We start from the raw sequence: 23,978 nt of genomic DNA, 5'->3' as shown, positions 1-23,978 counted from the left end.
TTGTTTCCACCAGTTCTGATCTTGGTATGTCCAGCTCCTTCATCTCTCATGTGTCCACTTGCTGATGGTCCCACAGTATCTACTGGTTCTTCCTGAGATGTGACACATTCTTCTAAAAATGTTTTCATTCTCCCCTCCAGCATCACCCATCTGTTAATCAAATGATCATCTTGATAGCAGCACCAGCTCTTTCTTCTCTTAAAAGGCCAAGCCATTCCTTAAATCTGGTAGAATATCGTAATTCCTTTTGTTGATGGGATCAGTAACGATGACTCTTTAATTTCCTCTTTTAACCTTAGTAAGCCTGGCTAGAAGTCTATGAATTTTATGAATCCTTTCAAAGAACCAACTTTTGGTTTCACTGGTTTTCTCTATTGAGTTTTTTTTTTTAATTTTGTTGATTTTTTTAAATCTAATTTTTAAATTTTATTTTATTTTAGATTCAGAGAGTACATGTGCATGTCTGTTATGTGGATATATTGCGTACTGGTGAAGATCGAGTTTCTTCTAGTGCACCCATTATCCAAAGAGTGAACATTGTGCCCATGGGTAATTTCTCAACTCTCGCACCACCCCCTACCCTCACTTAAATATTTTTTCTTTCTTTATGTTCACTTTAGTCTTAAATCACTCTTCTTTCTCTAGGTTCATAAGGTATAAGATTGGATTTGGATCTTCTTTTTCTGACATATGCATTTAATACCATAAATTTCCCTCTACGCACTGTTTTTACTACATGCCACAAGTTTTGATAAGTTGTATTTCCATTTTTGTTTAGTTCAAAATAGTTTCTTTTTATTTGAGACAGAGTCTCGCCCTGTCCCCCAGGCTGGAGTGCGATGGCCCGATCTTGGCTCACTGCAACCTCCGCCTCCCAGATTCAAGCGATTCTCGTGCCTCAGCCTCCTGAGTAGCTGGGATTACAGGCACACGCCACCACGCCCAGCTAATTTTTGTATTTGTAGTAGAGATGGGGTTTCACCATGTTGGTCAGGCTAGTCTCGAACTGCTGACCTCAGGTGATCCACCAGCCTCAACCTCCCAAAGTGCTGGGATTATAGACATTAGCCACCACACCTGGCCCTAGTTCAAAATATTTTCTAAGTGTATATTGAGACTTCTTTTTCGATCCATGTATCACTTAGAAGCATGTTGTCTAATCTCCAAAAATCTGAGAATGTTCCTTTCTTTCTGTTAATAATTTCTAGTTCAAGTCCATTGTGGTGTAAGAACATATGTTGCATGATTTCTATATTTTAAATTTAGAAAGGTATGTTTTATGTCCTGGAATGTGGTCTATTTTAGTGACTGTTCCATGTGAGCTAGAGAGAAATGTGTATTCTACTGTTTCGGGATGGTATATTTTATGAATGTTAATTATGTCAGTTTGATAGTGCTTTCACTAGCACTTCTTATTAACTCTTGGATGTTTTTATGTATTTTGCTACTAGTGAAATGCCAATTTATTATTAAGTATTTTGATTCTCAGTACATCATATATACTGAACAAATATTTGAAAGAAAACTGAGGTTAAACACTTAGACTTATTTCATTCACTCCTCTTATTTTATGCACTATAAGGTATGCCAGAAAGATAATGTGGCTTGGCCGAGATCACTCAGCTGCATGTATCTTTTTAATGCGCGTACCAAACAGGTACAATAAGAGTGTAATAGTAAAAAGAAAAGTAGTTTACTGTCCAACAGACATGGATTTGAACCTTGGACTGCTCACATACAAACTGAGTAACTGTGGCCTTTCTGCATCTCAGTCACTCAATCAGTAACAATTGTGGACCACAACCTCAAGCTTGCAGAGTTGTTGTGAGGATTAAATAACAAATTGCATTAAAAACACAGCCCACGCTGAGCTCATGACACTATGTGTTTCAAAAGTGCTCTGTCCTCTCTACATCTGGAAATAGGAGAGCTTATGCCACTAGGTACAAAAAGAATTCTCCACAGGTGAAACCCCGTCTCTACTAAAAATACAAAAAATTAGCCGGAGGCGGTGGCAGGCGCCTGTAGTCCCAGCTACTCGGGAGGCTGAGGCAGGAGAACGGTGTGAACCTGGGAGGCGCAGCTTGCAGTGAGCTGAGATCGCACCACTGCACTCCAGCCTGGGTGACAGAGCGAGACTCCGTCTAAAAAAATAAATAAATAAAAAATAAAGAATTCTCCGTGAAGCAAAAGTGATGACATTATTCCAACAAACGCAGGGAAAATTGAGAAAATAATCTTCACTCAAAGAATCAATTGAAATAAGATAATAAGACTGTCCTATATAAAGATATAGCAGAAAACATTTGAACCCATATCCCTTAGCTGATTAGTGACAGATAGGCCAGCTTCGCTGTAAAGAGTCCCACTGGGTTTAGAACTTGTTTTCAACTATGGAATCACAAAGTGTCTGTCCTGTGAGTAACTTTAGTGACTTGGGTGTGGAGCTATTTTAATATGTAGTAACTGTGGATGAGAATTTCTGTTGCCCTATTTTTTTATGCCAGTCACTGGAAACCAATAGTTTACTTCTAACTTTTATCTATTATGGTCCAGTAGCCAATTTGTGTTTTTTCCACGCCGGTACCACACCATGCAAATCTGTTCTGTGCATCTTGGGTTTCTTTCCGGTGTCCTGTCCTGGAAGGGTGCAGAACACTAGTGCACACCGAATGAAGGATAGTATCCTGGGAGGCAGTGACTCACTCAGACACATGCCAGGTCCAGAAAAGTATAGCATCCGGCCGAGTCTTAAATAATCAATTCCGACAATTACAGATGGAGTAGAATTTACACACAGGAAATGTCAGTCAGATAATGGCTCTGTGTAATATCAGGAAGGTTCACTGTGCTAACTTCAAATGTCACTTATTAAAAGAGGCTGCTTATGTTTATGTTTGTTTACATTTGGCCACATGATAATCTTACTTGTTTTTATGTTGTAGTTGTGTCTAATGATTCCTGGAATCATCTTATGTTGCTGGTTATCTATACACTGAAAGGAATATGTTACTCAAATGTACAATGTCACAAAATAGTTCTTAAAAACATTTTTATTGTTTTTGACATGATGTCCAGAAATAATCATTGCAATAAGCATTGTTTTAGGGTTCACTGAACTGGGACTATCCTGGTACCTGAAAAGGATAAACTAGATAAGTAGCTATGCTCATGATATGGGGCCTTAACCCAAATTACATGTGTTTTTAAAAATTCAGGTAATATTTTTACTTATTTCCATTAACTTTTTCATGTAATTTTACTTCCTATTCTGTTTAAGAATATGACTTATGTAGTGTGGATTTTTTTTTTTTTTTTTTTGAGACAGGGTCTCACTCTGTCACCCAGACTGGAGTACAGTGGCACAGTCACTGCTCACTGCAGCCTCAATATCTTAGGCTCAAGTGATCCTCCTACCTCAGCCTCCTGAGCAGCTAGAATTATAGGTGCACACCACCATGCCCACCTATTAGTATTTTTTGTAGAGATGGGATCTCACTATGTTGCCCAGCCTGGTCTCAAACTCCTAGGCTCAGGAGGTCCACTTGTCTAGGCCTCTTAAAGTGCTGGGATTACAGGCATGAGCCACCGCCCCCATCAGTGTGGATTTTTAAAATAAAATTCCAGCCTTATCTGAAAACAGCTTCATTCATGTATCCAATCATAAATAGTATAGAAGCACTATAGAAATCACAAAGAAAAAGGCAGGTATACAACTACACAAAAACTTAGCATTTCTAAGTATCCAAAACACCATGAGAACACTTAAAAGTAAAATATACGCTGGAACAAAATGAAGGCTAATATGCTGAGTAAGTATAGATCTACTAAAACATCAGTAAAAACTATTATCCTGAAGGAAAAGTGGGCAAAAAATGAAAATATTAAGCATGCCAAATATTGGTCACACTCAGTATTAATGAAATAATGGACAGTGAGGCATGATAAATCAATTACAAATTAAAACACAATTTTATATCTTGTTAGAATAAAAACTTTGCACAAGTTAAATTTAACACAGTTTCATTGAGCAAAGAGCAATTCTCGAATTGGACATCCTAAGAACCAGAAGGACTTCTGAAACGTGTGTAGGCATTAAATGTTAATTTTTTGTGCAATTTTATATCAGCCTTTTCATTTATGATTTTTATAGTGCTTTTATGCTTATTATATGTGGATGCACGCATGGAGGTAAATTTACGGAAAGAAAACACCAGTGAGGTAAAGAAAGCTTGATTGATAACAGCTCCGGGTTTGCCTTCCTTGAACACGGTCCGATCAGTTTGCAGTCTTTGATTGGGAAAGCTCAGCTGCTGTGATTGGCTGAGACTACTCGTAGGCTAGGCTTTCAGCTTGTTTGTGTAACAAGTTAGGTTGCAGTTTATTACATAAGGACTCTAGGTCCAGAGGCATCCGCAGGCCAGATTTAGTTCAACGATCTCATTCGTCAGATTCATAAAATGAAAATATTTGGTACTATTGTCACTTACTAATAAGAATATGGAGTCATGGGGTGTACCACACTTTGCTACAGGAGTGGGGGAATTTTGCCAGAAGCACATAAAATTAAAATGCACATATCTTATCAGAGAGTCCACTTTAAGTAACTATCCTCAGTAAATATTTGCACACAAACACAGGAAAGTAAGTGCAAGGATTGTTTACTGAAGCATTGTTTGTAATAGTCAAACCTTAGAAACGTGATAGAATCTTACAGGGCAGCTATAAGGTTTCAAATAATCATATACACATCTGGAATATTATGCTGCAATTAAAAGAGACTTTTTAAAAGAATGCATCTTCTTATATGTTTGTTATATATAATATATATTTAAATATACTTACATATTTATAAATTTACTTATTACTTATAAATGCGATATCATATTTATTTTTATATATAAATACTTATTTATATATTAATATATTCTTACATATAAATATATAATATATTGTTATACATAAATATATGTATAATTATGTAATATAGAAAATATATTCTTACTTGTATATTTATATATAAATATAGTCTTACAGTGGAAAGAATAAGTATTTATAAATATGTATTTATAGTGGAGATAATATATATTTATGTATAAAATGGAAAGCTCTAAAAAGTGCATTGTGTTCTTGTTTTTTGAGAGGAAGTCTCACTTTATCACCCAGACTGACGTGCAGTGGTGCAATCTCATCTCACTGCAACCTCTGCCTCTCGGGTTCGAACGATTCTTGTACTTCAGCCTCCTGAGTTGTTGGGATTGATTACAGACTTGTGCCACCACACCCAGCTAACTTTTGTATTTTTAGTAGAGACAGGTTTTCACCCTGTTCCCCAGCCTGGTCTCAAACTCTTGACTTCAAGTTATCCGCCTGCCTCAACCTCCCAAAGTGCTGGGATTACAGGCTTGAGCCACTACTCCTGGCTAAAAAGCACATTGTTGATTAAGGATGTAAATGACAGAATACAGGTAGAGTATTTTACCATTTATATAAATTTAAAACATAGACATTAATAATATACTACTTAGAATCATGGTTCTATGGTTATATGGTTTTAAAGTATGCCTCAATTTTATCTGCAGTGTTTTATTTCTTCTATTAAAACAGACAGAGATGCAAAACTCTGTGGGCTCACTGTCAATTACTCCATTTATATTGAGGGATGAATAGGTAGAGTACGGAGGATTTTTAGGGCAATGAGACTGCCACGTATGATACTATAATGGTAGATACTCGTCATTATACATTTGTCCAAATCCACAAAATGTACACCAAGAGTAAGCCCTAAGGTAAACTATGGACTCTGGGTGAAAATGTTGTGTCAATGGCGGTCCAATGACTCTAACAAATGTACCACCCTGGTGGAGGATGTTGACAGTGGAGGAGGCTGTGCATGTGGGGGCAGTAGGTATCGGGGAAATCTCTGTACCTTCTGTTCAATTTTGCTGTGAACCTAAAACTGCTCTAAAAAATAAAATTGTTTTGAAAAAGGTAGATAAAATGTTTTAAAAGGTTAATAGTTATTATTTCTAGGTATAGAGATAGTTGTTTATTTACTCTTTATGTTAAGAGGGTAAAACATGATTACAAAAAACCAAGAAAGGTAAGTCAACCAAAAACATAAACAGGTCATCTACAGAGAATACAAGTGAAAAAATACTCAGCATCTCCGTTAGCCAAAGGGATGCAAATCGAAGCCACCACTGGCACAGATTTTTGATACCGTTTATGGTGCAGAGTAGGTGCACTGCCCGAGGAAGCCTGGAGCAGATGGGACCGGCCCTTTCCCACAATCTCCTTTTCAACTCCCCTCACCCTAGGGGAACTGGAAGTAGTAGACTGAGAAGAGGAAGGAGGATTAAAAGGACAAAGATAAGTGAAAAAAGAGAATACACTTCCCCCTGTGTTAGGGCCACAGGTGGAGTCTCATATGGGGAAGAAGGAAAGTTTTGAATTAACATATAAAGTTTTCAACTCGACTACAGGACTTTTCTACACCTGAAAGTGTGACTCAATAAGAGTATTCCTGGCCGGGCGCAGCGGCTCATGCCTGTAATTCCAGCACTTTTGGAGGCCGAAGAGGGCGGATCACCTAAGGTCACGAAATCAAGACCAGCCTGGCCAACATGGTAAAACTCCATTTCTACTAAAAATACAAAACTTAGCTGAGCATGATGGCGGGGTCTGTAATCCCAGCTACTCAGGGGAGGCTGAGGCAGGACCATCGCTTGAACCCGGGAGGCAGAGGTTGCAGTGAGCTGAGATCACACCACTGCACTCCAGCCTGGGCGACTCCGTCTCGGAACAACAAAAAAAAGAATATTCCTAAGACTCAATGTGACAGACTCAAGATGACATCATAGGTCTTGGATAAGATTTTATTCCTTATAGTTGAAAGCAGTGACAGAAAAATTGAAACAAAACACCATCCACCATCTACCAACAACCTAGATAAGCCAAAGACTGGGAGAGTCATATTTTGATATAGTAACCATGTGTCTGGCTTGCCCAGGCCAGCCTCTGATGATGCTTGTTCCAGAGTAATTGACACGTCCTTTACTCTCTCTCAGAAATGTCCCAGTTTAGAGGATGACGAAATTCATCAGGATTAAGTCATTTGTTCAAGGACAATCAGTTAAAATCTGGCAGCACTGGAATTCAAATTAAATCTGTCTGGCTTCAAACTCCACTGCTATTAAATGCTATTAATCTGAACTAGTAGCCTGGATCAGTAACATTTCACAAATATAGTTGGAAAAAAATCATTAGCATTACTCTCAAGATTATACCATAATTTATAGTTAAACCAATAATTATTAGCACACAGAAACCCTTGGGAGTTTTTCGTAATTAATAAATAAAATGTGTATACAGTATAACCAGTTGGTTCTAAAGAGATTGAAATATGTATTTTTTAAGTGTATCAAACACTTAAGAGTTTACATTTTACATTTGCCTACCTGTTTTTCCCATTAACCAAACAAAGATAAGAGTCTATGTTTGAACGGTTATAAATTTTGAATTAGTAGAGTTCAGATTAAGCAGTTTTGATGTGTATTACTGAAACTAATAAAAAGGTCACTATTCATAAAAGCTTAAAATATCAAGTAATAATTTTAATACTGTGTAAAACAGTAGAAACAGTGTAAAACTAGCTATCACTTTCTTGTAAATATTAAGTTACAAAATTGTGGGTCTTTGTAAAGAGAAACTTAAGTGTGTATTTGCAGAGCATTCATCCTTCGGGACATATTCTGAAATATTAAAAATGCCTATGAAAACCACATATGCCTCATTGCGTAAGCTGCATTTACACATGCGACACATGCTTATATGTGAATGTTTGCTGATATATTTAATCTCACAGTTTATCTGTGATACGTATGCTACTGTATTTTTTTAAAAAGAAAGGAGTATTTTCCAAGTTATGAAGCCATTTTTCACTTTCTGTCTCTCTAAATCATATCCAGAGGGAAATTACCAAGAGACTCACAATGAGATGAAATGGTGGAGGGAACAGAAGCCTTGCGGTTCCTTCTCCATCGCCTATCAGCTGTGTGACTTTGGGCCAACTTTTTAACCTCTCTGAGTCTCAATTTCTTTCCATGGATATTGGCATGACACTATCTTAACATTTTTCATCAGGCTCAGAACCCACAGTGAGCTAACATTTATGGAGCAATAATTTCAAAAGTACCTGTAGAAACATTATTCCTCGTTTTTCAAAGGATGGCGATAATTCAAGGTATCATTTTTATTATTGGAGTAAACTTCTTCCAACAATCAATAACCTTAAGCACAAAAGAACACTTCCTAACGTGGGGCTCTCAGAATTCCAAAAGAGAGGAAAGACAGGCTGGGAGTGGTGGGAGGCAGAATTAGAAGGCCCCACAGAGGAATGAATCACCTCTCAACAGATTTCTACTTTTCAGAATGTGCACGTGTTGGGGTGGATAAATCTTGAAGAAAGCTCACAGTCTGACAAGTTCAACCGCAGTTGCCAATATCTGCAGAGCTGCTAAGCAAAGCCCTCTTGCGCTTGGGGAGAGAACTCCTGCCTTGGCCCAGACGAGCCATGTTCTGCAACTGATCTGCCCCGGAGCCTTCTAATGAAGTTTGACACTTGGCAGAGGCGGGGAGCCGAGGCACATCCTCTGAATGAGCTCTCATTCCTAAGAGGTTTTGGCATTACAGGAGCATACCTCCTTCCCTGCTCTTCCTCCAGTTATCTGCCTCCACTCTCAGAGCAGGGGCCGGGGAGGCTGCAGATCGCTCCATGCCAAGAAGCCACATCAGGCCACATCTGGCTGGAAACATTGGGTGCTGGAAACATCAGCACTCTTTGCCAGAGTTCCGGTCCAAGATGCTCAGTTCAAAGTCCAGGGATCCTTCCTAGACGAAGCACTCTAAGTTTCTATTGTAGAGGCAGTGCTGGCTAGGCAGGTGGCAAAGCAATCGTATGATGGACACAAAGCGGTATATATTACCCAACCTTCTGGGTCATACCTTAAATAGTGCATTATTTCCACAAGAAGAGGGCATTCCCTTGCCCAAAATGCCTCAGCGCTGCCTGCCTGGGTGGCTCTTAGGTGCCATGCAGTTTACACGACATGGCAGATTCATGAATTCTTTCATTCAACAAAAGAGAATGAAGTTCCTGCCACCACCAGATACGCTTCTACCTGCCTGTGAGGGCTGCAGCAGTCAACCGGGTTGAAAGAAGCTCCTCCCCTTATGAAGCCTGCATTACTCCAGGGAGAGACAGCTGACAAAACATTACATTCACGGGATCACTACAGCTTGCGCTTGGTGTCTGATGTGAAAAAATGAGAGGGTGTGGGCACTGGGAAGACCCTTTTTGAGAGGATGCTCAAGTAGACTCTTTTGATCTGAGCTGAGATGTGTGCTGCATGAACAGAGCACAGCCAGGGAGAGCATCAGGGAAGGAGCATTTCAGGCAGAGGAATGACAGCAAGAGGGAGAGAGCTCCTGCCAGGGAAGGACGGGGGAGGAGGTGCTTTCTAAGCCACAAAATACAGAACAGTAGGTTGCCTCATCACCATGATCACTGTCTGAATGGTCCTCACCCCACACTCTACCTGTGTGTGTTACAGAATGAAGCTGGCTGGGGCTGTGTGGGTCACTGCCTTCTTCGGGCTCCCATGGATGGTGCCCACTTCTTTCCACGCTGTGTTCTCCTTATGGCTTGTGTAGTCCCACTTCGCCTTTGGACTGAGAGTTCCTTGAAAGCAGGTACTCTGCCTTCTGTTTTTGTAGCACCAGCATCTGGTAGAGCAATTTAGCCTCGGCAAGACATCTTGCAAATATTTGCCAAATGGATGAATATAAGAGGTAACATCTGCGGGAATGTTGGAGAATGGGATGGCCTCAAGGAGGGAGAGTGGCACAAATTCTTTTTTCTTTTTTTTCGAGATGGAGTTTTGTTCTTGCTGCCCAGTCTGGAGTGCAATGGCGTGATCCTGGCTCACTGCAACCTCCACCCCACCAGGTTCAAGTGATTCTGCTGCCTCAGCCTCCTGAGTAGCTGGGATTACAGGCATGCGCCACCAAGCCTGGCTAATTTTTGTGTTTTTAGTAGAGACAGGATTTCATCATGTTGGTCATGCTGGTCTCGAACTCCTGACCTCAGGTGATCCACCAGCCTCAGCCTCCCAAACTGCTGAGGTTACTGGCATGAGCCACCGCACTCGGCAGAGTGGCACAAATTCTTATTGCAAAGTTACAGGCAGAGTTAATCCCAAGGGAATCTGTCAGTGCATGTATATCCATCACTGAGGCTCTCTGATTTGTCTCACCTCTTCCTCTCGGCATGGATTAAAAAAGCCAAAGGTATTTACTCAGTTACTTTTTATTCTTTCTGGTTGGGAGGAAGGATCGTTTTCTTTATACAGGCCGAATGCAATCCCAACCAATTAAAATAGAAGGTGTAATAAAATAACTGCTAAGGAGAAGTAAAACGAATAGAGAATAAAAGAAGAAAAGCAGAGATGGTATAAGAGAAATGAATACAAATTATTATCCCTTTGATAATAATACTCCTTTTACAATAACCAATCATTAATACTTCAGAATCATGAATGAGACTCTCAAAAACAAGTCTCAAATGTGGGTTGTATCTAGGTTCTGATTTCATATGGCAGTTATCTTATATACTTGAAATGCCAATTGATTATTAAAAACACATTTCTTTAGCTTTGACTACCATGTAATAGACAGGTAACTGTTACATCGTTGTTAAACTCCAGTAAATACTGCTTATTGGAAACACATTTCTTTCAACTCAACAATATGATTGTGTATGTATCTATTACAGAAATCTTGAAACCCTATCAATTTGTGCCAAAAATACATGTCTTTTCTTTTGAATGCATAAGGCTCAAGATATTGTCTCCAATGGAGTGCTATTAAGTCCCCAGTAACTATCTCAGTAATAAATGATGACCACTGCAGTGAAAGTTTGGCAGTTTCTTTAATCACTCAGAATAATAACTGGAAACAAGAACACTCCACACATTAAAAGCAGACTTGTTCAAAGAATGTCGACCACGTTGTGTCTCGACTGAACTACCGCCGGCTCAGATGTTCTGGACAAAAATTTGTAACAGCAAAACCCTTTTTGGGGGCAAATGAATCACTCTGTGGGTTGGGTGCATTTTTCTACCCAATGGATTTTTCGTAGCATTCCCACTATCTTGGATTTGGACTGCGCCCTGAAGCCCTGGGCTATAGCTTTGACTGGAGCTGTGTAACTAAAGAAGAAAAAATAACAGAATTGAAAGAGACGAAAGAATCGAAACCATCTCCTACTTCGTCTAACATACTCATGCTACACAGATGAGCGAATAGAGGGAACTGGTTAGTTCAGGGCCATTTCCCCAGGTTCTAGTCCATTTATCCTTTTGGGGAGTGTAAGAGAGACACAAAATCTAAACACAATTCTGCATTATACTTTTTTTTTTTTTTCACTAAAAGAAAATTTGCTGTAACTCCCCTGGAACTGGGTGGAGTGTAAATGACATTAACTATTTTATAATTATACTGATTTCCTGCTTCATTTAGGTTTAGGGTAGTAAGAAAGAACGTGATTCATTCGGTAGTTATAAAGTCAGGCTGACATTCAGTTTGCCAGTGGGCAAAATATTGAAACACTTCCCTTCAGTTAGGTAAAGCTGTTTCCCAGAGTGCCTGCGGAGTTTGCCCGCAACCATCCCAGCAGTCAGCAGCCGCTCCTGCCCGGGCTTTCCCACAATCCAGCTAAAAGGTTCACATCAGGGTACTTCTGCAAAGCAGCTCTGCCAGTGCTGACCGTGCACAGCCTGTCTCTTATTTTGGATCTGCTACCTATTTTGGATCTCACTGCTGGATATGACAATAGACTTTGCTAAAGACTGGTGTGGTTCTGAGAAGTGTGAGAAATGATCTCTGCCATCACCTACATGAGCATAGTTAATAGAATGGACATAAATACTAAATACAACATTTCCACAGCAATCTATTCCTCTTACCACATGAATAGCTTTTGAGCATTTGCCATGTGAGGCCAACCCTCTTTAATATTCTCAATATCCATTAACTCGCTTAGTCTCCACAACAGCCCTATGGAGTAGGAACTGCTAATTTACAGATGAAACAACAGAGAGGTAAATTAATTTGGCCACAATTCAAATAGATAGAAAGTGGTGGAGGAAAGATTCGAGGTCAAGTACTAGGACTGCAGACCCCAGAGCTCTTGTCTCCAGAGGGATATGTTCCCTGGGCAGTGTGTGGATTTTGATGATAGACTTGTATATGTTGTCACCTTCGCTTGAACCGTCTAGGCAACAATAAATTGGAATAAACTAAGCGAGTGAAGGCAGGGTTAGACTAAATGGTTATTGTGGCTTAGTTCCCTACCTAAAAGTTGGAGATAGGTGTCTTTGTTTAGCCGGCTTTAACCTTTTTGAAATGAACTATTTTCATCTTTTTTTTTTCTGAGGGTGATTGTCAGATGAATTAATGAGTTGTTTGGATCAGTCATTAAATTACTGTTAAGTTGAAATCAGAAGTAATTCAAAGACAGAAGCCTACATGTTGTATGATTTCAATTATGTGAAATGTTCAGAATAGGTAACTCCATGGAGACAGGCAGGAGATTGGCAGTTTCTGGGATAAGAAAGAGGGGAATGGGGTGTGACTACTGAAGGGTTTGAGGTTTCTTTTTGAGGTAATGGAAATGTTCTGGAATTAGAGCATTGTGATAGTTGCACAATATCGTAAGTACACTAAAGATCACCAACCCACAAACATTAAAAGTGTGAATGCACTTTGGGAGGTCGAGACAGGTGGATCACCTGAGGTCAGGAGTTCAAGAGCACTCTGGCCAATGTGGTAAAATCCCGTCTCTAATAAAAATACAAAAAGATTAGCCAGGTGTGGTGGCACATGCCTGTAGTCCCAGCTACTCAGGAGGCTGAGGTGGGAGAATTGCTTCAACTCGGGAGGCAGAGATTGCAGTGAGCTGAGATTGCAGTGAGCTGAGATTGCACCATTGCACTCCAGCCTGGGCGACAGAGCAAGACTCCATCTCAAACAAACAACAACAACAAAAAAAGTGTGAATTTTATGGTTCATTAATTATATCTCAATTTTTAAAAATAATTTTTAAAAGGAAAAGAAGTGCATAGGCTGGGTGCAGTGGCTCACACCTGTAATCTCAGCAGTTTGGGAGGCCGAGGCAGGCAGATCACTTGAGGTCAGGAGTTTGAGATCAGCCTGGCCAACATGGTGAAACCCCATCTCTACTAAAAATACAAAAATTAGCTGGGCATGGTGGCACATGCCTGTAATCCCAGCTACTTGGGAGGTTGAGGGAGGAGACTTGCTTGAACCCGGGAGGCAAAGGTTGCAGTCTGCTGAGATCACGCCATTGCACTCCAGCCCGGGTGAAGAAGTGAGACTCTGTCTAAAAATAAAAAGTGCATTAAAGGCCCCTCTGTCAGGGGATCACTAATTGGAGGAGATATTTTGACCTTTAGCTGGTTGAGAATGAACTACTTCCAGAAAAAAAAAAAAGGACTCAGACCACAAGGAGATAGTGGGTAATCTTTTGATGCAATGAATTGAGAAAAACATCTAGGAAACATTCTATCTAGTGAAATGCAGTAAGTAATTGCTGAGTAGGCACCATATGTAAAGAACAGTGCTACACAGTGACTGACTCTGAGAATATGGTAGCTCTGATGTAGGGACTTCTAAATTGGAAAATAACACAAGGCCAGGTACAGTGACTCACACCTACAATCCCAACAATTTGGAAGGCCGAAGTGGAAGGATAGCTTGAACCTGGGAGTTCAAGACCGGTCTGGGCAACACAGTGAGATCCCATCTCTACAAAAAAATTTAAAATTAGCTGGGCATGGCCGTGTGTGCCTATAGTCCTAGCTACTCAGGAGGCTGAGACAGGAGGACTACTTGAGCCCAGGAGATTGAGGCTGCAGTGAACCATGATCGCACCACTTACTCCAGCCTGGGCAACAGAAACAAAGCAAAACCCTGTCTCAAAAGAGAAAAAAAAAAAAGGAGAGAGAGAGAGAAGACACACCTCTTATGGTGAGACTGAGTAATTGCTATTGGAGATGTGCCCAAGGACCCCTGTTGGTGCCATGGTCAGTGACTGGAGGCAGTTCATAGTCACTCTCTACATCACCAGATCCAGATCTTGGACTTTAATGGACTATCTGGAAAAGGTATTTCTTGCTTGCTTAAATGATACTCAGTGAAAGCACATGAAGCTGATAAAATCATTTAGAATGGCAGAGCCATAATGTTGTTAAATATGAGTTCTAAATTTCTCTTCAGAGAATCAATAGGTCAGTATATTCAATTATTTGCCTTCTACTTTTAAACTTAACTTCCTTGTAAAGCAACCTTTTTCGATTACCTGCTCCACCCTGACTCATTCTGATCACCTGCTCCACCCTAACTCATTCTCCACCCTAACTCATTCTCCACCCTGACTCATTCTGATTTCCTGCTCTGCCATAACCATTTTTCCTGTCAAACCACTCACTCTGTTACTCCCTTTAAATTAGCCAATTGGAATTAGTTTAGCCTGTGCGGTCTAACCCTAGCCAATAGGGGAATGATACAGCAGCAGGGGCCGGGTGTGTCAGGGATAAGAACCCCTTCCCCTCCCTTGTCCAAGTGTGTGCTCACCATTGCTCCATCTGTAAGGGCGCACCCTTCTACAGAAGTACATTGCCTTGCTGAGAATTAAAAAGAAAATTTTATATTCGGGTGCTGTTTCTTTTGCAGCACTGAAACTTTATTTATAACAATGTGAAGAATTATCAGATGCTTAAGTTTATTTTCCATGCATGGCAGCTCAAGTTTTGGTGCACCTATCAAGCATAACCTCTGATCAAAGGGGACCTTGGTGAACACAAAACAGAGGAAAAGGAAGTGAATCATCTGGAAAACTAGATCATGTATAGGTAGGCTAGAATGACTCCACCACACCAAAAAAATTCCTCTTTAGTGATGAAGATGCTCAATGTGGCTCCATCCTTTCCTTTCCTTTCCTGCCTCGTGGTAACACGTTGGATAGGTCAAATGTTTCTGTTAACTTTTAGTCATGAGACATTCTCATACCAGCTAAGCTATACTTCCAGGAGGAAAATTCACCACTGACTGTAACACCACTGGATTGTATAATTGCAGGTGGTTCAAATTACAATGATTATGTATATTTTAATAAAAGAAATTAATGCACAAGAAAAGAAGAACAAGCTCAATCTCACAGGCAATACAGTTTCTCAGTTTCCTTCAAATCAGACCTCAGGCCCGCATCAGGCCCTAAGGATAAGGATGTGGGCAATGGGTGTTGTGCCATATTCCCTTTTCACTTCCCCATTCTCTTTCCATTTCCATCCTCCTTCTTCTCGTGGCTCTGCTGCTCCCTGAGGATAGGGCCAGGCCAATGGAGCAAAATTAGAGGGAAAAGGCAAGAACTTGTCACTAAATATTCTTTGTCTTCTGACTTGGTCATGGGTGTCCTCTGCATGGCAGGTATCCATGTGAGGGCACCTTCAGGGGGTATAGAGAGAGGCTTTCTGAAAGTCCCTACTTCATTCTTTTCCATTGGGGAAGATATGCCCCTGCATGCTTTTCTTCAAATGCTGTATTAGTCATGGCTTTTTATGTTCTGTAGTTCTGATGCTTTGACATCTTGTGGCTTTGCTGACCATAGAGAGACTGCCCCTCCCAGGATTAGCCATGTACTAAAGAAAGTAAAGAACTGGCCCCAGAGTGTACCTTTCATATGCAAACTAGCCAATCCAGCTTCCTCACACCTCTCCACCTCTATTGGACTCTCACACTCAGGGACCACTCTTTGTCTGCCCTAATTACCCAGGGACAGGTCCCAGAAAACTAGGGACAGTCCCTATGCCCTGGAGCCTGATGAAATTATTCAAACTAGCTAAGGCTGAATCTACTTACCCTGCCTCTCCCAATCCTTCCTGCAGAAACCACAACAAAAGCTCCTGCTCCCATTTTTCCCTGACTCTTTCTGTCTCCTGACTGACCCTGGTGATTCCCTAGGTGTCCCTGTGTGGTGTGGTGTGGTGCGTCTCCTTCTGTTCTACATTGTAACAAACTATCTTTTCAACAGCAGTTACCTCTTCATCTGTTGGCCTCATCATACCAAATAGTAACACAACCTATGTTTTAAAACAAATGCACCCTCACTTAACCCAGGCATGGGAAATTGAATGTCTCCATTCCCCTTCTCTTCGCCCTGCCTCCATGGGCTGGGTTAAATAAGACACTTTGCAGTATTTTCTGAGCAAGAAGAAACCTTCATGGATGTTCTCACACTCCCTGTGACTCTTGTCAGACTCAACTTAGAACCAGTTCACTGCTCCCGGTTCTGGTGAATGCATGCTGATGAGCTCTTGGATTTAGACACTCTGCAAGGTTGCAGCCAGGGGTGCAATGCCAGACTCCCCTTCTTTCAGACTCTGATACAACTTGAATGTCTCCCAAAATTCGTGTGTTGGAAATTTAATCCCCAAAGCAATGGCACTGGGAGGTGGGACCTAACGGGAGGGGTTTAGGTCAGGAGGATTCTACCTTCATGAGCAAACTAATGCCGCTATAAAAAGAGCTTGTGGGAATGGGTTTGCTCTAATTTGCTCTTCCACCATGTGAGAACACTACCTTCACCTTCTCTAACCCTTTGGCCTTCTCTCGTGTGACCTTCCAGCAAGAAGGCCCTCATCAGACGCCAGCACCTTGCTCTTGCACTTTCCAGCCTCCAGAACCATGAGAGAATAAGTATCTGTTCTTTATAAGTTACCCAGTCTCAGACAATCTGTTATAGCAGCACAAAATGGACTGTGATAGATGCTTAGTCTTGATAAGTGATTGTTTCAGACCTCTCCCCACTCAACTTATGGGTGGGTGGGTAGAACATTAGGGACGTGGGAAAGCACTGCCATCCAATGGTGGTGGCAATAACTATTGACTAATACATTCTCAAATTTCTAGTCTCCTGCGTACATGGTGATGGAGTTATGATAATAGGACAAATTCATCTACCTCTTGACGAGTCTTGAAAGAATGGCCTAGCTGCAAACATGGGGACTTCTCTTTAGAATGTGTGAAGACTTGATTCTCACTATGATCATACACATTGGATCTCTAGAAATAATTCTGAGAAAATAGTGATTTTTTTCTACAGTGTTCAAAAGCTTCAGGCAAGTCAGTCCACCTTCTGGTTAATGACACATACATGACACACACACTGTGTACACACATACATATAATATAAAATACATATGTGTATATAAATATATCTAAACCTACTATACAGTAACATCTAGTACATTAGTAAACTTTCCACACTATTCCACAGCAGGATTTTGAATGGCTGCATTATTAGATACTTATTTTGTTTCTAATTTTAAACTTTCGTGAATAACATTTCCATAAACATTCTACATACAAATCTTTTTTGAATATCTTAATTGTATGTTTTTATAACTGACTCAAAGGATGTGACTATTTGGTTATTTGAAATATTTTAAAAACTGATCCTCAAAAGATTTTGCTAATTTAAACCACCCCAAGCAATATAAGAAGTTGTCATATCTTTATCAACAGTAACAATTATTATTTTTGTGACTAAACAAATAGAGCAACAATTGTTCTTTATTATCTTTTTCCTTGACTACTAATTATGTTTTTTTTCCCCTATGCTTTTAGGTTATTTACACTTTTTTCTTCTAAGAGTTATCAACTTTGGCTTTTTTGCCAACTTACCTATTTTATCTTATTTTATCACAATTTTTACTTTGAGAAATTAAAAAGTAATATGATGCACACATATACTTTTCATAATCATTTGTAACTTATATTTGCTTTGTCTTTTAAAATGTTAAACTACAGATTGAATTAAAATTCCTGGTCAGGCGTGGTGGTGTACACCTGTAATCCCAGCTACTCATGAGGCTGAGGCTTGAGAATTGCTTGAACCTGGGCAGAGGTTGCTCTGAGCCCAGATCATACCACTGAACTACAGCCTGGGCAACAGAGTGAGACTGTCTCAAAATAAAATAAAATAAAATAAAATAAAATAAAATAAAATAAAATAATTAAATTAAATTCCCCTTCATCCACCATCTTTACTTCATTCCTCTTATTCTCTTCCCACAGAGGTAAGTCCTATCATGAATTTACTGTGTATTTTTTGCTTACTTTTATATACTTCCGCATATGTAGCTATGAGCCCTATATAATATTTATTGGCATGTTTAAAGCATATAAAAATGTTAGAATTCTATGTTCATTATTCTACTGTTTTTCATTCAATAGTATGTTTTTAGATCTATTTGTGTTGCCAGGTGAGGTGGCTCATGCCTTTAATCCCAGCAGTTTGGGAGACCAAGACGGGTGGAACACAAGGTCAGGAGATCAAGACCATGCTGGCTAACATGGCGACACCCCGTCTCTACTAAAAATACAAAAAATTAGCTGGGCATGGTGGCACGTGCCTATAATCCCAACTACTCAGGGGGCTGAGGCAGGAGAATCGCTTGAACCCCGGAGGTGGAGGTTGTAGTGAGCCGAGATTGCGCCACTGTACTCCTGCCTGGGCAACAGAGCGAGACTCTGTCTCAAAAAAAAAAAAAAAAAAAAAAATCTGTGTTGATACGCATATATATGTAGTTTGTTTGTCTTAGCTACTGTATTAGAATTCATTACACTGAAACATCACAATGCATTTAAACATTCAGCAGTTGGATTTTGGTGTGTTTCCTTTTTTTGTTCCATTACCAACAGTACCGTAGTGAACATCCTTATTAGATGGAGCTCATTGTGCACACGAACAAATATTTCTCTATAATAAATAAAGTTGATATTGTTAACGACTAAGGCATGGACATTTTCAGTTTTCTAAATCCTAACAATTGCTCTCCCCTCAGGATTTCCTAACATTTTCTATTCTTCTACATTCTCACCAATACTCAGTGTTGTTAAGCCTTATTTCTGCCTAATGGATTAGGTAGACATTTCAATTTTAAGTTTGCCAACTACTTATCTGTTTGAAAGTCTTCTCTTATATTCACTGGCCATTTATTTTCTTCGTCTATGAGTTCTCTATTAACTTTCTTTGCTTGTATTTTCTTTTGTCATAATTTTTGCATTAATTTGCAGAAATTTTTAAATATCAGGACACTGGTCTTTGTCAGTTTTATAAATTGAAAATATCTTCTCCTGCTTTGAAACTGGCTTTTCTAACATAATTTACATTATTTCATGTACTCTAATATTTTAATATAAAAAATGTAATATTAATTAGTACATTAATGCTTTATGTTTTTTCTGTTTTTTCCATACCTAGAAATCATAAAGCTATTATTGCCTATTAATTTTTCTACTGGGGTGTTTTTTTTTTTTTAGATAACAACTCCTTTCTAGTTTGCTTCTACTTTTTTTCATTCATTTTTGGTGCTTAGTTTTGCTTTTTTAGTATAGAACTTTAATATTTTTATGTAGTCAAATTGATCTATATATTAATTTTCTCTTAAGTTTTATGCTTGCAAATATTGATCAAAACATGGTCCTGTATATTACTAGATAAAGACAGACAGATTTAGACAACATATTTTAAACCTTTGATTATTAAAACATGACTGTGATGAACATCTTTGTTTCTGAATGCTTGCAGTCCATCAAAAAGCTAGTATTAATGTCAGTTTCTACCATTAATAACATGGAGTATCATTTCCTCACATATTTTACAGTACAGAGTATTATAATTTATTCTCATCTTCATAATTTACAGGTGAAAAATTGTATTTAACTTTTAATGATTTTCCATGATTCAATTGATAATGGGTATGAGCAATTTTTCTTGTTTATTGACCATTCTGTTTCTTCTTTCGTAAATTTCTCCTTATGCATTTGCCCATTTTTCTACTAGGAAATTTGTCATTTTCTTATTTTATAAGGAGTTAATATGTAGTGAGAATGTGACCTGATTTTTGTTCCAGCTTGCATTTTGATTTTAATTTTGGAGGGATATTTCCAACATACACAATTCTTTTATTTTTATATAAACATACTAGCATTTTTTTCTCATGCTTTTCTTCAGTGCTTTTACATCTGTTGCACATCTATTATATTTATTGTATGATGCATGTGTAGATTTAAGAATAATGCTGGGAAGATATTTTGAGACAAAGACTAAGTTTGAGAGAATGTATACTGGGTTACTTTGATTATTAATTGCACAGGAGACCAAATTTCCATATAAAAGGAATATTATTTAAGTTAAACCCAAATGTTATCTTTAGTTCTTTTTTTTTTTTTTTTTTTTTTAAGGTACAAGCTGGGCACAGTGGCTCAGGCTTGTAATCTTAGCACTTTGGGGGGCCAAGTCGGATAGATCACTTGAGCTCAGGAGTTCGAGACCAACCTGGGCAACGCGGCAAAACCCCATCTCTACCAACAATACAAAAAGTTAGCCGGGTGTGGTGGCTCGTACTTGTGCTCCCAGCTACTCTAGAAGCTGAGGCAAGAGGATTGCTTGAGCCCAGGAGGTCAAGACGATAATGAGCCAAGACTACGCCATTACACTTTAGCCTGGGTGACAAAATGAGACCCTGTCTAAAAAAAATAAAAACAAAAGAGATACAAATACTATATATAAACATACACAGGTGCATAACTTTTAAAACATTGTATGACTCCGCTATTATTAGGGATAAGACAGCTTTGTAGGAAGATTGCTACTCATCTAGTTTATTCACAGTAAGCACAAAATAGTGCTTATCAAAATATCTTCATAAAAATATTGAGGTCTTAAGTTCAAGTTCTGGTAAAAATATATATATATACACACATACATATATATACACACACACATATATATATGGTTGATTATTTAACTCAGGACTTTGTGTCAAAAATCAAGCAAAAGTTCGTTGAGAAATAAATACTTCCACTGCAGTCTGGATTTGAGAAGCATATTCCCTTTATTATTCATCTGCTATAGACTCAATGTTTCTGTCCCTAAAATTTGTATGTTGAAACCCTAACCTCCAATGTGATGGTATTTGGAAATGGTGCCTTTGGTAGGTACTTAAGTTTAGATGAGTTCATGAAGGTGAAGCCCCCATGATGAGATAGTGCCTTTATAAAAAAGGAAGAGACACAAGATCCTCTTTATTCTGTTTCTCTGGAAAACCCTGAAGAATGTAAGTGGTCACCAAGAGACAGGTGAGGTGGAGAACTGTCTATCCATGAGGACTCCCGGGTGAGGTGGGTAGCCAAAGGTCTTTGAGTGCTGTGAGCCATATCCTACCACGTCATCCCAAGCATCCAGTAAAGCTGCTACCCACAAACGTGCTTTGTGTGTGTGGTGAGTACACTAGGCAGATTATAAACAACAAAAATGTATGTAGTTCAGAGGTCTGGAGATCGAGAAGTCTAAAATCAAGGTGACTGCAGATTCGGTGTCTGGCGAGGGCCCACTTTCTGATTCATGGATGGTACCTTCTCCCTGTGTCCTCATATGGTGGAAATGGAAGGGGCCTCTTTGGGGACTCTTTTACGAGGGCACTAATCCCATTCTTGAGGGTTTCACCACATGACATAATCACCTCCCACAGGCCCCATCTCCTAGTACCATCCTTTGGTGATTAGGTTTCTACATAGGAATTTGGGGGGAATGCAAACATTCAGACCATAGCAGGGATATTTATTTTAAAATTGAGGGATGTGATATTCCAGTGTAGGTTGACTTTGGTAGAGAGGAGAGGTAAAACTCAAAACTATTTAGTGAGTTTGGAGTTTGGTAGACAAGAAGAAAGGAACATTGAGAATACCGTGAGAAGTTAAATCTCTAAAACTATCAGGAATGTACCAGTTAGGGGAAATGTTTAGAAGGGATCTAAAACCCTACAGTTACGATCATGGGCTCTACAAGCCATCATAACACAGGTGTTAATGCTCCCATAACGCTGTTTGTAACCTCACTCTCTTGAAGGCCAGGGAATGCAGCTTTCATAAAAAATGGGATCTCCTCTTGCATATTGTTTTATGACCTGCTTTTGTCATCCAGCAGTATCCTGTGAACATTTTCTTAGCCCTTTATCTCTTAAATCTCTAGTGAATGCATCTTCTCTTTGTAAATGTAAGTAAATATTTGTTGAATGTCTAGATAAAAGAATTTTAAGTACATACTATAGTTTGTTTAATCTCATATTTCTGAACACTTAAATTTGGCTCAAATCCTCATAGTAATAAGAAATAAAATGGAGATCATCCTTGTACAGATGCTTTTATATACATCTAATCAGTTCCTAAATGTGACATTCCTCGGTGAAAAGATATGCACATTTTAATGTGTTTGAAATGCACTGCCAAATTGCCCTGCAGAAATGATGTTCCAATTTACATACCCACCACTGGAATATGAGAGTGTCCATTTTTTTTTCTGTACCCTGCCTAACACTTGTGTAATTACTCCTTTTAGTAATTTCGAATTTGAGACAAAAACAGTATTTAATTGTAATTTTCATTTCTTTGGCTACTAGTGTAGTTTACAATGTTTAAATTTGTTTATTTGCCATTTGTGTATTTTCATTGGTAATTTGATTGTTCATGTCTTTGTTATTCATTTCTGCTGTAGTGTTTTGGCTTTTTTTAAACATAGAGTTCTAAGACTTCAATGTATTGTGGATAATTGTATCTTTTCATTAATCTCTTAAAAATATTCTCTTAAAAATATTTTCTTGTTGATAATTTCAGTTATCTTTCTCTAGTTTTCAGATAAAAACAGTTTGGTTAATATGTAAATACTTTGTAAGTGCTAAAAAATTTTTCTTACCCTATTATTGAGCAAACGTTCAAATCAGCGCTTTTAGTTTTCTTATATATTTATGTTTCATCATTTTCTCTCCATAATCCATCTGGATTTTATTTTGCAATACTGTACCTGTTAGGGAATTAAATTTGTTATTTTAAAAATATTAAAGAATTTATTGAATTAATCTATTTTTTATTCAAAAATTTGTAGTGCTACCTTACTAAATACTAACTCACAAGTATATCTATGAATACTGATTCTTCACTTTGAGTAGTTAGTGCCTTTTGGGATTACTTTAGGTTGATGATAAATTATAAACAAAGTATTTAACAATGGAATTGCCTCTCATCCTTATTTTCTTGGATCTTTTCTTCCATTGGTTCTTCACATGAACTTCCAAAAAAAATTGTGAAATTTGAAAAAAAAATTCCGAAACAGTATTTGTTGGACTATCATTAAAACTATGCGCTAACTAAAGGTAGAACTAATATATCTATAATATTTTTCCCATCCAAAAAGAGGGTGATCTTTTCATTTTTTTAAAGTGTCTCTATGCCATTCAGGAGAGTCTTATGGTAATTGCCATATGGTAATATACATTCCTTTTCAGTATACTTGAATATTGTAATATAATATATTTTTGTTATAATTTAATTGATAATTGCTGCATATAGGAAGTTGATTTTTGTAGAATTATTTTTAAAAATTTAATGATTTTGTACAATTTATTTGTAACTGACTGACTTACACTATTTTCTTATCCCAACCTTCTATTTTTTTAGGAGAAAGAAATTATGATTTACACACAATGGTAATTTGGTCTCTCCTTTTCCAGTAATACCTTTTCTATTTCCCTTGACTTGCTGCATTATCTAAAATATCCAGAGGAAAATTTTAAATTATGATGGGTAAGCATATTTTTCTTCCTCCTCATTTTAACAGAAATATTTATGAGATTTCACCATTAAATACATTTTGATATATATTTTTGAGGTAGTTGGAAGTAGTTAAGAAAGTATCCTTCTAATCTTAGTTTAAGTGTTTTGAGTTCTATTGGACTCATACGTAAATAACTTAATCCAAGATAAAGGAAACAGCATGT

The sequence above is a fragment of the Papio anubis genome, chromosome 17 (assembly GCF_008728515.1).
Source record: "Papio anubis isolate 15944 chromosome 17, Panubis1.0, whole genome shotgun sequence".
NCBI lineage: Eukaryota > Metazoa > Chordata > Mammalia > Primates > Cercopithecidae > Papio > Papio anubis.
The sequence above is the reverse complement of the archived record's forward strand: the minus strand, read 5'-3'. Positions refer to the sequence as shown.